The sequence below is a fragment of the Ranitomeya imitator genome, chromosome 6 (assembly GCF_032444005.1).
Source record: "Ranitomeya imitator isolate aRanImi1 chromosome 6, aRanImi1.pri, whole genome shotgun sequence".
In the NCBI taxonomy this organism is placed as follows: Eukaryota; Metazoa; Chordata; class Amphibia; order Anura; family Dendrobatidae; genus Ranitomeya; species Ranitomeya imitator.
In genome coordinates this window covers 448,788,775-448,804,607 of record NC_091287.1, presented here as the reverse complement: position 1 = coordinate 448,804,607, position 15,833 = coordinate 448,788,775, and positions in this window count along the sequence as shown.

Here is a 15,833-nt window from a genome sequence, read left to right as displayed (position 1 = left end):
CTTGTGTTTAGGACTTGAAATGCATATCCAGTGGCATGTAAAAGTTTGAGCACCCCTGGTCAAAATTACGGTTATTGTGAACAGTTAACTAAGTTGAAGATTAAATGAACTCTAAAAAGGCTGAAGTTAAAGATGAAACATTTCCTTTGCATTTCAGGCACACAAAAAAAATGTAATCTTTTCTATTTTAAAAATTACTAAAAGGAATATGTCCAATGCAAAAGTTTGGGCACCCTGCATGGTTTGTACCTAGTAGCACCCCCTTTTGAAAATATCACAGCTTGTTAACGCTTTTTGTAGCCAGACAAGAGTTTTTTTAGGGATTTTCATCCATTCTTCCTTGAAAAATTACTCAGGTTCTGTGAGATTCCTGGGTCGTCTTGCATGCACTACTATTTTGAGGTCTATCCACAGATTTTCAATAATGTTCAGATTGGGGGACTGTGAGGGCCATTGTAAAACCCTTCAGCTTGCGCCTTTTGATGTAGTTTATTGTGGATTTTGATGTGTGTTTAGGATCATTATCTATTTGCAGAGGCCATCCTCTTTTCAACTTCAGCTTTTTTACAGATGGTGTTATGTTTGTATCAAATATTTGTAGAAATTTCATTGAATCCATTCTTTCTTCTACCCGTGAAATGTTCCCCATGCCATTGGCTGCAACATAACCCCAAAGCATGATTTAACCACCCCCATATTTAATGGTTAGCAAGATGTTATTTTCCTGAAATTCTGGGCCCTTTTTCCTCTACACATATCTTTTGATCATTATAATATAATAATAATAATAATTTTTATTTATATAGCGCCAACATATTCCGCAGCGCTTTACAAATTATAGAGGGGACTTGCACAGACAATAGACATTACAGCATAACAGGAATACAGTTCAAAACAGATACCAGGAGGAATAAGGGCCCTGCTCGCGAGCTTACAAACTATGAGGAAAAGGGGAGACACGAGAGGTGGATGGTAACAAATGCTTAACTTAGTCAGTCCACAGGACTTGTTTTCAAAATGCACCAGGCTTGTTTAGATGTTGTTTTGCATACTTCTGATGCAGAATTTTATGGTGAGGATGCAGGAGAGGTTTTCTTCTGATGACTCTTCCATGAAGGCCATATTTGTGCAGGTATCTCTGAACCGTAAAACAATGTACCACAACTCCAGAGTCTGCTAAATCTTTTTTAAGGTATTTTGCAGTGAAGTGGGGGTTCTGATTTGCCTCTCTAGCAATCCTACGATCAGCTCTTAGGGTACCGTCACACTATACGATTTACCTACGATCACGACCAGCGATATGACCTGGCCGTGATCGTAGGTAAATCGTAGTGTGGTCGCTGGGGAGCTGTCACACAGACAGCTCTCCAGCGACCAACGATGCCGAAGTCCCCGGGTAACCAGGGTAAACATCGGGTTACTAAGCGCAGGGCCGCGCTTAGTAACCCGATGTTTACCCTGGTTACCAGCGTAAAAAAAAACAAACAGCACATACTTACATTCCGGTGTCCGTCAGGTCCCTTGCCATCTGCTTCCCGCACTCAGTGACTGCCGGCCGTAAAGTGAAAGTGAAAACACAGCACAGCGGTGACGTCACCGCTGTGCTCTGCTTTCACTTTACGGCCGGCAGTCACTGAGTGCGGGAAGCAGACGGCAAGGGACCTGACGGACACCAGAATGTAAGTATGTACTGTTTTTTTTTTTTTTTTAGTTTTACGCTTGTAACCAGGGTAAACATCGGGTTACTAAGCGCGGCCCTGCGCTTAGTAACCCGATGTTTACCCTGGTTACAAGCGAACGCATCGCTAGATCGGTGTCACACACACCGATCTAGCGATGACAGCGGGAGATCCAGCGACGAAAGAAAGTTCTAAACGATCTGCTACGACGTACGATTCTCAGCAGGATCCCTGATCGCTGCTGCGTGTCAGACACAGCGATATCGTAACGATATCGCTGGAACGTCACGAATCGTACCGTCGTAGCGATCGAAATGGCAGTGTGTGACGGTACCCTTACTGAAATTTTGCTTGGTCTTCCAGACCTTATCTTGACCTCCACTGTTTCTGTGAACTGCTATTTCTTAATTACATTATGTATTGAGGAAAGGGCAATGTGAAAACGCTTTATCTCCTTATAGCCTTCTCCTGCTTTGCATCACCCAGCTTTTCCTAACAATGATAGTGAATAAGCCTTAACCTTAACAGTCTAAGGTCTAAAACCTTGTTCAAAGTTATCTGAGCACACAAATCTCCAAGTGTGCGCAAACTTTTGCATCTGCCCATTTTCCTTTTTGTAATTTTTAAAATGACAAAAAGTCTTTTTTTTTTTTACTGAAATACTAAAGAAATGTCATCTTTAACTTTAGGCTTTTAGACATCATTTAATCTTCAAGTTGCTTAACTGTTTACAATAACAGCAATTTTGACCAGGGGTGCCCAAACTTTTATATGTTGCTGTACATGTAAAGGAATTCTTGGTTTCTATTTGCATTAAGTTTAGGACATACATTTGAGGTGTACTATTAACGCTACTCCCATTATGAGTACTTGGTGCATCTTTAACCCTACATACGTTCGCTATGCAAAGCACAGCAAAGTGAGGTTTAAAGAAATTAATTCCTCAGTTTTTTTGTTTTGTTTTTTTTTTTAAATGAAGTGTAAGCTGCCTGGTGAATTTTTGAAGACCTAAGCATATTAATTTCTCTCTATTTTAAATGTGTGTTTTACTTGCAGATTTTTTCCCATAAGTGAGGAAAATCCACACGTAAAAAACAGATGTACTAGTAATCTGCACATGACTTTAACAATAAAGGTTTTATCAAAACTAAGTAACGGGAAGTACGCAAAACAAAGTAATTTTTAGTTAAAACATGACATACCAAAAAGTGACAAAAACGCAAGTGAAAAACTCAAGTAACCTAATTTAGCTAATTGGTGCTGGAATACTGCAGAAGAAAAATCACCGAATAATCATCATGGTGATTTAGCCTTAAGCTGTTGTATGTCGCAGCTTGCATTACGTTTCAGTGTCAATCACATATAATTGTGGTGTGAACTTCAGGGAAGGTTCACATGACAGAATTCTCCACATCCGGGATCACAATTTGATCAGAGTGCAATCTGTTTTTCTCGGTGGTGCAGAAAAAAAAACAGTTTCTCCACCTCCTCCATTCCAACACTCCGTGAATGGTCAGATGTCCTGTGACTTTTTTTTTTTTTACCTACATGCCTGAGAAACTGACACCAATCTGCTCAAAATAATTGGACAGTTTTTTTTCTTAGATGTGGCAAAAACAGTGGTGTAACCACGTGCTAAGGAAATGATTACATTACATCCATGATAAATATTCTATGAACCAGCAAACCAGCAATGGAAGTTGTCAGAAACACATTCTACTATGAGAAGCCCTTGCAGTGAACTTTTCATTATATTTTACATTTCTGGATTTGTGAACTATCGCGCCTCTACATGCAATGTACATAGAGAAGGTATAGAAATTTCCGCTTGTAAAGTTAATGTTGCTTTCTAATGTGATTGTTCCTCCCAAGTCCCTTGTGTATAAAAGATGTGAGATAATAATCTATATATATATATATATATATATATATATAATGTGTAAATTTCGATATTGTGCGTCCACATGTTTATACGTGCCGCTTGCCCGTGACACTTCCCTTGACTTTTACTGCTATGTTAAATCTTCTTGAGAAGCTTTTGGCATTATTTACATTATGCTTTTAAGGAATTTGGTATATTTAAGAGAATTGAATTGTCATGCCTCGCTGGAGGACTATGCGCTTTCAGTGAAAACATTTGCACTAAATGCATGTGACAATAGGCAAACAGTTTGTCATGTTAAGTGGGCTGTCAGATCACGGACAATAGTCCGCATTTATTGAAAGTGATTCTCACTCACTGGGAGTTTCTCTATTTTATTTGTGCTAGGTCCAAACGTTATAAGAAATATGTGAAAAAAAAAATGTTCTATTGTTTCGAAGTTGTTAAACAAATCCTGTATCAGGACACATTTTCCCACTAGATATGCTGTTGACAAGTGGATTTAAAGGGAACTATGTTTAACTGCGTTGACTGAAGCTGAACCTTAAGATAACTCTATCATTCCCAGAGGTCTGGGTGTTTAAATGGATTAATATAAATAAATGATTACTCAGAAAAGATTGTTGTATCCTGAAGTATATGCGCTATATGACAGTACCGTCCCATCTAGGTGTCCTACAAGGGCATATGGATATCACAGAGGTCGTCTTTCTGACTCTTTCACAGACTCTGAGATTTGCTGGGATAAAGGGCATCACAAACAGCACTTTATTTCTGTCAAATTGACAGAGACCTTGAAAAACAACCACTTTTATGCTCTGAAGAGGGCGCTCTGCCACTCAGCTTCCTGCTTGCTGGGGTGATGCACTGCTGAGCATTCACAGATGGGGCCGGAGGCATGGACGTGCCGCTATACCAAACTGTATGCTGCAGACAAAGGCAGCTTTGCCTCTACAACGTCATAGGAGTAAAGGAGGACAAGAGCTGACAGAGTCCAGTGATTCAGCTTCACAGCCGCGCTTACAAGCTGTAAAGCAAAGAGCTTACAAGCGCACAGTCCATGTAGAGGAAACTGGCCATGATTGATAGACTGCAGGTGACCTAGACAAGGATTGTTTTAACTGTAGAATTGTGAATCTTTCCATACTTGAACAGAGAGGATTTTTAGTAAGAAGTGAATTATAAAGTTGCTTATTTTTACTAGCAATTTGAAATGTTACCAATTTAACAAAGGGAAACAACCCCTAAAAAGGAATGTCACCAGGTTTTTGCCAGTTTATCTGAGAGCAATATAATGTAAAGACATGCATAGTATAGTAGAGTAGAGCCCCTGACTTTCCAATTGTTAATCACAGCTTGCACGCTGCTGACAGGCATTATCAATTCCTTGGATATCTTTTTGTATCCCTTTCCTGTTTTATACAGTTCAACTACCTTTTCCCGTAGTTCTGTTGACAATTCTTTTGCTTTCCCCATGACTTACAATCCAGAACCGTCAGTGGCTGGATGAAAGATGCAAGAGTCTGTCTGGATCTAAGAAACTCACTCATCTTTTATGCGCACACACTGATTACAAGCAAACAGGTCACAGGTGAGGATGTTACCTTTAGTAGCCATTCAAACCCATTTGTGTCAACTTCTGTGCATGTTATCAGGCCAAAATTACCAGGGTATGTAAACTTTTGATCAGGGTCATTTGGATGTTTTGGGTTGTCATTATGATTTAAAAATAGAAAACACAGTAGTTTGACAATAAATGGCTTCAACCAACTACTAACCATGAGTGGAGAAAAAGTTTTGGTGTTATCATTCATATTCTTTGAAATAAGGCCAAGAAGGCAAATTCTGCCGGGGTATGTAAACTTTTGAACACAACTGTATATATATTTTTGTTTGCCCAGTGGCATTAGTTCAGTGTATGCATGTATGTATCAGCATATTGCATCAGCTATTTTATACTTCATGCAGTAAGTTATTTTATGGCTGTGATCTCTCTTAACGTTTTGATGTTTGAAATACATTAGTTAATTCTAAAGAGGGGATGCACAACACTTTTTGGTCCAAGCGCTGCATTGCCATACTGAGCCAATCCCGAAGGCTGCAAAAAAAATTTAAAGGGGTACTCGGGGCGGATATATAGCCAATGCAGCTTCCGGGGCCTGGAGGTGGAGGGGGGCTGTTATGAATAGGTAATTCAGAACCACAATGGACCTTGAAGTTCAGAGCACACAAAGTGACCTGACAATAAGCAAAAAACATAGGACGAGCTCTGAGACGTGGGAACTCTGCTGACCGCAATCCCTAATCCTATCACACCACACTAGAGGTAGCCGTAGATTGCGCCTAACGCTCCCTATGCAACTCGGCACAGCCTGAGAAACTAGCTAGGCCTGAAGATAGAAAAATAAGCCTACCTTGCCTCAGAGAAATTCCCCAAAGGAAAAGGCAGCCCCCCACATATGACTGTGAGTTAAGATGAAAGTACAAACACAGAGATGAAATAGATTTAGCAAAGCGAGGCCCGACTTACTGAATAGACCGAGGATAGGAAAGATAGCTTTGCGGTCAACACAAAAACCTACAAACAACCACGCAGAGGGGCAAAAAGACCCTCCGCACCGACTAACGGTACGGAGGTGCTCCCTCTGCGTCTCAGAGCTTCCAGCAAACAAGAAAAACAAATTAAAGCAAGCTGGACAGAAAATATAGCAACAAACGTAACACAAGCAGAACTTAGCTTATGCTGAGCAGACAGGCCACAGGAACGATCCAGGAGGAAGCAAGACCAATACTAGAACATTGACTGGAGGCCAGGATCAAAGCACCAGGTGGAGTCAAATAGAGCAGCACCCAACGACTCAACCTCATCACCTGAGGAAGGAAACCCAGAAGCCGCAGTACCACTTGTGACCACAGGAGGGAGCTTGATCACAGAATTCACAACAGTACCCCCCCCCCTTGAGGAGGGGTCACCGAACCCTCACCAGAGCCCCCAGGCCAACCAGGATGAGCCATATGAAAGGCACGAACAAGATCGGCAGCATGGACATCAGAGGCAAAGACCAAGGAATTATCTTCCTGACCATAACCCTTCCACTTAACCAGATACTGGAGTTTCCGTCTCGAAACACGAGAATCCAAAATCTTCTCCACTATATACTCCAACTCCCCCTCCACCAAGACCGGGGCAGGAGGATCAACAGATGGAACCATAGGTGCCACGTATCTCCGCAACAATGACCTATGGAATACGTTATGGATGGAAAAAGAATCTGGAAGGGTCAAACGAAAAGACACAGGATTAAGAACCTCAGAAATCCTATACGGACCAATGAAACGAGGCTTAAACTTAGGAGAGGAAACCTTCATAGGAATATAACGAGATGACAACCAAACCAAATCCCCAACACGAAGTCGGGGACCCACACAGCGTCTGCGATTAGCGAAACGTTGAGCCTTCTCCTGGGACAAGGTCAAATTGTCCACTACATGAGTCCAAATCCGCTGCAACCTGTCCACCACAGTATCCACACCAGGACAGTCCGAAGACTCAACCTGCCCTGAAGAGAAATGAGGATGGAACCCAGAATTGCAGAAAAACGGCGAAACCAAGGTAGCCGAGCTGGCCCGATTATTAAGGGAGAACTCAGCCAACGGCAAAAAGGACACCCAATCATCCTGATCAGCAGAAACAAAACATCTCAGATATGTTTCCAAGGTCTGATTGGTTCATTCAGTTTGGCCATTTGTCTGAGGATGGAAAGCCGAGGAAAAAGACAAATCAATGCCCATCCTAGCACAAAATGCTCGCCAAAACCTCGAAACAAACTGGGAACCTCTGTCAGAAACGATGTTCTCTGGAATGCCATGTAAACGAACCACATGCTGGAAGAACAACGGCACCAAATCAGAGGAGGCAGGCAATTTAGACAAGGGTACCAAATGGATCATCTTAGAGAAGCGATCACAAACTACCCAAATGACTGACATTTTTTGAGAGACGGGGAGATCCGAAATAAAATCCATAGAGCTATGTGTCCAAGGCCTCTTCGGGACCGGCAAGGGCAAAAGCAACCCACTGGCACGAGAACAGCAGGGCTTAGCCCGAGCACAAATCCCACAGGACTGCACAAAAGAACGCACATCCCGCGACAGAGACGGCCACCAAAAGGATCTAGCCACTAAATCTCTGGTACCAAAGATTCCAGGATGACCAGCCAACACCGAACAATGAACCTCAGAGATAACTTTATTCGTCCACCTATCAGGGACAAACAGTTTCTCCGCTGGGCAACGATCAGGTTTATTAGCCTGAAATTTTTGCAGCACCCGCCGCAAATCAGGGGAGATGGCAGACACAATTACTCCCTCTTTGAGAATACCCGCCGGCTCAGGCAAACCCGGAGAGTCGGGCACAAACCTCCTAGACAGGGCATCCGCCTTCACATTTTTAGAGCCCGGAAGGTACGAAACCACGAAGTCAAAATGGGAGAAAAACAGCGACCAACGAGCCTGTCTAGGATTCAACCGTTTGGCAGACTCGAGATAAGTCAAGTTCTTGTGATCAGTCAAGACCACCACGCGATGCTTAGCTCCTTCAAGCCAATGACGCCACTCCTCGAATGCCCACTTAATGGCCAGCAACTCTCGATTGCCAACATCATAATTTCGCTCAGCAGGAGAAAACTTCCTGGAAAAGAAGGCACATGGCTTCATCACCGAGCAATCAGCACCTCTTTGCGACAAAACAGCCCCCGCTCCAATTTCAGAAGCATCAACCTCAACCTGGAACGGAAGCGAAACATCTGGTTGACACAACACAGGGGCAGAAGAAAAACGACGCTTTAACTCTTGAAAAGCTTCCACAGCAGCAGAAGACCAATTGACCACATCAGCACCCTTCTTGGTCAAATCGGTCAATGGTTTAGCAATACTAGAGAAATTACAGATGAAGCGACGATAAAAATTAGCAAAGCCAAGGAACTTTTGCAGACTCTTCAGAGATGTCGGCTGAGTCCAATCATAAATGGCCTGGACCTTAACAGGGTCCATCTCGATAGTAAAAGGGGAAAAAATGAACCCCAAAAATGAAACCTTCTGAACACCAAAGAGACACTTTGATCCCTTCACAAACAAAGAATTAGCACGCAGGACCTGGAACACAATTCTGACCTGCTTCACATGAGACTCCCAATCATCCGAGAAGACCAAAATATCATCCAAGTATACAATCAGGAATTTATCCAGGTACTCTCGGAAGATGTCATGCATAAAGGACTGAAATACTGATGGAGCATTGGCAAGTCCGAATGGCATAACTAGGTACTCAAAATGGCCCTCGGGCGTATTAAATGCAGTTTTCCATTCATCGCCCCGTTTAATACGCACAAGATTATATGCACCACGAAGATCTATCTTGGTGAACCAACTAGCCCCCTTAATCCGAGCAAACAAATCAGATAGCAGCGGCAAGGGGTACTGAAATTTGACCGTGATTTTATTTAGAAGGCGGTAATCAATACAAGGTCTCAGCGAACCATCCTTCTTGGCCACAAAAAAGAACCCTGCTCTCAATGGCGATGACGACGGGCGAATATGACCCTTCTCTAAAGATTCTTTTACATAACTCCGCATAGCGGCGTGCTCAGGTACAGATAAATTAAACAGTCGACCCTTAGGAAACTTACTACCAGGAATCAACTCGATAGCACAATCACAATCCCTATGCGGAGGTAGGGCATTGGACTTGGGCTCATCGAATACATCCCGGTAATCAGACAAGAACTCTGGGACCACAGAAGGGGTGGATGATGAGATAGACAGAAATGGAACATCACCATGTACCCCCTGACAACCCCAGCTGGACACAGACATCGATTCCCAGTCTAATACTGGGTTATGGACTTGTAGCCATGGCAACCCCAACAGGACCACATCATGCAGATTTTGCAACACCAGAAAGCGAATATCCTCCTGGTGCGCAGGAGCCATGCACATGGTCAGCTGGGTCCAATACTGAGGCTTATTCTTGGCCAAAGGCGTAGCATCAATTCCTCTCAATGGAATAAGACACTGCAAGGGCTCCAAGACAAACCCACAGCGCCTAGCAAACTCCAAGTCCATCAAATTCAGGGCAGCGCCTGAATCCACAAATGCCATGACAGAATAGGAAGACAAAGAGCAGATCAAAGTAACGGACAAAAGAAATTTCAACTGTACCATACCGATGGTGGCAGACTTAGCGAACCGCTTAGTGCGCTTAGGACAATCGGAGATAGCATGAGTGGAATCACCACAGTAAAAACACAGCCCATTCTGACGTCTGTGTTCTTGCCTTTCAGCTCTGGTCAAAGTCCTATCGCACTGCATAGGCTCAGGTTTATGCTCAGATAATACCGCCAAATGGTGCACAGATTTACGCTCACGCAAGCGTCGACCGATCTGAATGGCCAAAGACATAGACTCATTCAGACCAGCAGGCATAGGAAATCCCACCATGACATCCTTAAGGGCCTCAGAGAGACCCTTTCTGAAGATCGCTGCCAAAGCACATTCATTCCATTGAGTGAGCACAGACCACTTTCTAAACTTCTGACAATAAATCTCTATCTCATCCTGACCCTGACACAGAGCCAGCAAATTTTTCTCTGCCTGATCCACTGAACTAGGTTCATCGTACAGTAATCCGAGCGCCAGAAAAAACGCATCAATATTACATAATGCAGGATCTCCTGGCGCAAGGGAAAATGCCCAGTCTTGAGGGTCGCCACGTAATAAAGAAATAATGATCTTAACTTGTTGAACTGGGTCACCAGAGGAACGAGGTTTCAACGCCAGAAACAGTTTGCAATTATTTTTGAAACTCAGAAATTTAGCTCTATCTCCAGAAAACAAATCAGGAATAGGAATTCTTGGTTCTAACATAGAATTCTGAGCCACAAAGTCTTGAATATTTTGTACTCTTGCAGTGAGAAGATCCACACATGAAGACAGACCTTTAATGTCCATCACCACACCTGTGTCCTGAACCACCAAAATGTCTAGGGGAAAAAAAAGGCAAAACACAGTGCAAAGATAAAAAAATGGTCTCAGAACTTCTTTTTTCCCTCTATTGAGAAGCAAAGTACTTTGGGCCTCCAGTACTGTTATGAATAGGTAATTCAGAACCACAATGGACCTTGAAGTTCAGAGCACACAAAGTGACCTGACAATAAGCAAAAAACATAGGACGAGCTCTGAGACGTGGGAACTCTGCTGACCGCAAATCCCTAATCCTATCACACCACACTAGAGGTAGCCGTGGATTGCGCCTAACGCTCCCTATGCAACTCGGCACAGCCTGAGAAACTAGCTAGGCCTGAAGATAGAAAAATAAGCCTACCTTGCCTCAGAGAAATTCCCCAAAGGAAAAGGCAGCCCCCCACATATGACTGTGAGTTAAGATGAAAGTACAAACACAGAGATGAAATAGATTTAGCAAAGCGAGGCCCGACTTACTGAATAGACCGAGGATAGGAAAGATAGCTTTGCGGTCAACACAAAAACCTACAAACAACCACGCAGAGGGGCAAAAAGACCCTCCGCACCGACTAACGGTACGGAGGTGCTCCCTCTGCGTCTCAGAGCTTCCAGCAAACAAGAAAAACAAATTAAAGCAAGCTGGACAGAAAATATAGCAACAAACGTAACACAAGCAGAACTTAGCTTATGCTGAGCAGACAGGCCACAGGAACGATCCAGGAGGAAGCAAGACCAATACTAGAACATTGACTGGAGGCCAGGATCAAAGCACCAGGTGGAGTCAAATAGAGCAGCACCCAACGACTCAACCTCATCACCTGAGGAAGGAAACCCAGAAGCCGCAGTACCACTTGTGACCACAGGAGGGAGCTTGATCACAGAATTCACAACAGGAGGCCTTTGCAGAGCGGTAATACTGAGGGTAATCGCATGTGGTGGGTAGGGGAGTGATCAGGATAAAGTGGCAGCGGAGCAGCAGGAATCCGTCCTTTGCTCCCTGCCCGTTAATTTCTCTCTGACACAGGTGCGCATGGCTTGATGTCAACATGTTTGCCCTCCTATGTCAGAGAGAAAGTTGCCGGTGACTAAAAAACAGTGATGCCTTGGGGGAACGAACTGAGGGGTGTGTGTGTTTGTGTGTGTGTATTTGTTTTTGTTTTTTTAATGCATTGGGGAAAGGGCAATGATAAAATGTGTGTGGGGGGAGGGCAGTGATGAAATGTGTGGGGGGAGGGCAGTGATGAAATGTGTGGGGGGGAGGGGGCAATGATGAAATGTGTGGGGGGAGGGCAATGATGGAATGTGGGGTGGAGAGGGCAATGATGGGATGTGGGGGGGCAATAAGATGGGAAGGGGGAGGGCAATGATGGGATGTGGAGAGGGAGGGCAATGAATTGACATTATGCAGATTTAAATCTGCTCTAAATCTGCAAGAAAAAAGTAAGTAACTTGTGCATGAGACTTCACGGATCTCATTCACCTTTCTTGTACTGTAAAATTTTGCATATATTCCATAACAAACGTAGCGTGTGCATGTAACCTTACAGTATTAGGGAGAGTCAGAGACTTAATAGTTTATATTTGCAGGGGAGAATATAGTTAATGGGGGGCACAGTGCTACAAATCACTTTATATTTTGATTGGTGCATGGCTAATAGTACATTAATGGTGGGGTACATATCATATCTGTACTTGGACACAATATGGGGGAGACTCATGTATACAATATATGTGACCTTATTTTCAGGGCTGTGACGATCATTGTGACAAGACGAAGTTGTGGCTGGGAGATGCTAACATGAAGGTCTGACCAGAGGGAGAAGAAACAGTAGAAAATGACTCTAATCAGATGAGCCATCAGCGGTAACTGGATATACTCTAAATATTACTCTGTATGTGTTCTATATTACTTGGCGTAATAATGTACAGTATTGGTAAAATCCCTTAGATCACATTTGTGTGATATGTTTGTGTGATGAGTTTTTTTTTTTTTTTTTTTATCGGACAGCACACAGAATCATAGAGTTTTATAGATCCATTCACACATCTGTGAAAATCACGGATCTGAGAATGAGATCATGAGATTCAGAGAATATTTCCAACCCTGGAAAACAAAAAAACAAACATACACATATTTGATATCGCCGCTTTCAGAATCGCAGAATTTCAGAATTATGTTTTTTGGTCGCCGCGACAATGCATTAAAATGCAATAACTGGCAATCAAAAGATCGTATCTGCATCAAAATGGTATAATTACAAACATTAGCTTGGCGTGCAAAAAATAAGCCCTCACCCGACCCCAGATCACGAAAAATGGAGACGCCTCGGGTATCAAAAAATGACGCACTTTTTATAAAACAAAGTTTGGAATCATTTTTCACCACATAGATAAAAAAGAAAGTAGAAATATTTGGTGTCTATGAACTCATAATGACCTGTAGAATCATAATGGCAGGTCAGTTTTAGCTTTTAGTGAACATAGTAGAAAAGCAAAAAAAAAAACTTTAGGATTGCACTTTTTTTTGCAATTTAACTGCACTTTGAATTTTGTTCCCATTTTCCAGTACACAATATGTTGAAACCAATGATATCGTTCAAAAGTACAACTCGTCCCGCAAAAAAAGAAGCTCCCATATGACCATTTTGACCAAAAATAAAAAAGTTATGGCTCTGGGAAGAAGGGGAGCAAAAAATGAAAACGCAAAAATGAAAATACCTTTGGGGTTAAGCACTTGCACTTTTGATATTTTTTCACATTCCATACACAAGTACTCCTTGACTCATAAAAATCTGGTCACTTAGGTATACTTGAGAATCTCATACACCTAACCCTGGACCTACCCCTTTTGGGTTGGATAAGGCTACATGCAATAAGAAAAAATATAGAACCAATTGTCCTAAAGCACTTGCACTTTATTATTGTTATTGTATACGTATGTCTTTATATGATATGCTACATACCCGTGGAGCCTCCCACCGACAGACTAATATTTAAACATATATCTTCTCTCGCGGGTACTAGAGTGGTACCCCCTCGGCTTATACACAAGTCAATTGTCCCAGAGGGCCAGCAGCTGTGGCTAAAGCCTGTGCCGCTGCTGTAATCGCGCACAGTGCCACCTGCCGGCTTCCAGCACACATCCTACTCGCTTACCTGTGCTCCCTCGGTGGCACTACATCTTGTTCGTTCCGGCGCCAGCAGCTCTTCCTGTGCCGAGCAATCACGTGGCTCATTAAACGTAATGAATATGGAAGCGTCTCCACTCCAGGCATGGAGCGCATATTCATTACCTTAATGAGCAGGGCCACGTGATCGCTCCGCACAGGAAGAGCTGCTGGCGCCGGAACAAACGAGATGCAGTGCCATCGAGGGCGTGCAGACAGGTATATAAGATGTTTGTTTTTTTTAGCAGGAATCATGCATACAAGGATAGGGGATAAGGAGCCATGCATACAGGGACAGTGATAGGGGAGCCATGCACAGGGACAGCGAAGGGGGAGCCATGCACAGGGACAGCGACGGGGGAGCCACAAATAGCAGGACAGGGATGAGGGGACAATGCATAACCGGCTTATACTCGAGTCAATACGCGAACCCAGGATTTCGTGGCAAAATTAAGTGCATCAGGCTTATACTTGAGTTTATACGGTAATTGTCTTTCTCAGTATTAATAGTCATATATATGTCTGACCACTAGGTGGAAACATCATACAAGTCTCTCATTGGAAACACCTATGTATGCTTCATTTTCAATGAGCTTTTTCTCCATATGGGTCTCTAATTAGGAGGGAAGATGTTTAGAATGATCTTTTGATTGACATTTTCATTGGACTGACATAACAATTATACTTATCTGTTATCTCTGTAACTCCTTTTGTTTTTATTTGTTCGTGTCATTATATGTATTTTCAATAAAGAATTTCTTTGAATACGGGAGTACATTTGTTGGCTTTCCAGTGTATTTCACAGTCTGTATACAGACTGCAATGCTCGGTCTGACAGTGGGCCTTACAGCCTCATTTTTATCTGAGGCTGTAAATTCGGGGTCGGGAGATCCACCGCCAGCCCGGGCATTGCAGTCTATACACGGGCTGTAAAATATGCCTGTGTGAATGTAGCCTTACTCTGCTTCCACTATTGTTTTGCCTATACTACAGAACTGAGGAAGGGTCTAATAGGCGGCATGTCCGTGCAATTCTGACAGCAGGAAAAGTACACTGCTCTAAATGAAATCAGCGCATAGTGGAAGGAGGCACACATCCCATTATGGGACTAATACATATTGTAAAAAAAATAATAATACCAATAAGGTGCTTCAAAGTCTCAATAATATGAATGTAAGCAGAGAAAGCCACTAAATATATTTACATTAACAAAAGCTTGAAAAAGAAAAAAAATATACAATGGCACTGCAGCACCTACAGTCTATAAGTTAAGTAAATTAATCCACACAGTGAACACCTTAAAAAACCTAATTGGCGTTTTGTTCATTCCACCTTATATATATTCCTGGGGTTATCAATGAGGAAAGGCAACAGGAGTTTTTTCTAGCATCAAGAGAAAAAAGTGCTTTAAGTAGTTTAAAATGGCGCTTTTAATAGTCCACATAAAAAATAGGGTAACTGGACACCACAAAAAGAGATAAACAGCAGTACAGACCGACATGTTTCAGCGAGAAACCTTAATCATGGTATATATTTTCTCTTGATGCTGGAAAAAACTCCTATTGCCTTTCTTGATTATTCACGTCCCTGATCTAGGTCGATTCCAGGGGTCTTCTCCATACAATGTCCGTGCAGTTGGATGAACTGAACAATCTTATTTATGATAGGTCATCAATGCATGATCGTCCGGGGTCCTCCACCCCTGCCAATAAGCTGTTATTGATGGTGGTGGCCGGAAGTACTATGTGTAGTGGCCGAGACTTGTTACTCCACATCCGCCTCCTATTGATTTGTATAGGAGGTGGATGTGTAGTACCCTACGGTAGTCACTACAAGTAGGCATGCAAACACTAGGATTTCATCAGCTCACCCAACCAGACGTATGAGACCGGGGTCACACTAGAGAGGAAGATGTATGAGAGGCGCAAAAACAACGTAATGCACATGGACCAATGTTCTCTATGGGGCAGCTCCTATCTGTCGTATATTTGTTGGCCGTATTTTACGGGCTGAGAAAATTGCAGCATGCTGCATTTGTCAGCGTATAGCGTAAAAAATCCAGCAATGAAAGTCTATGGGGGCAAG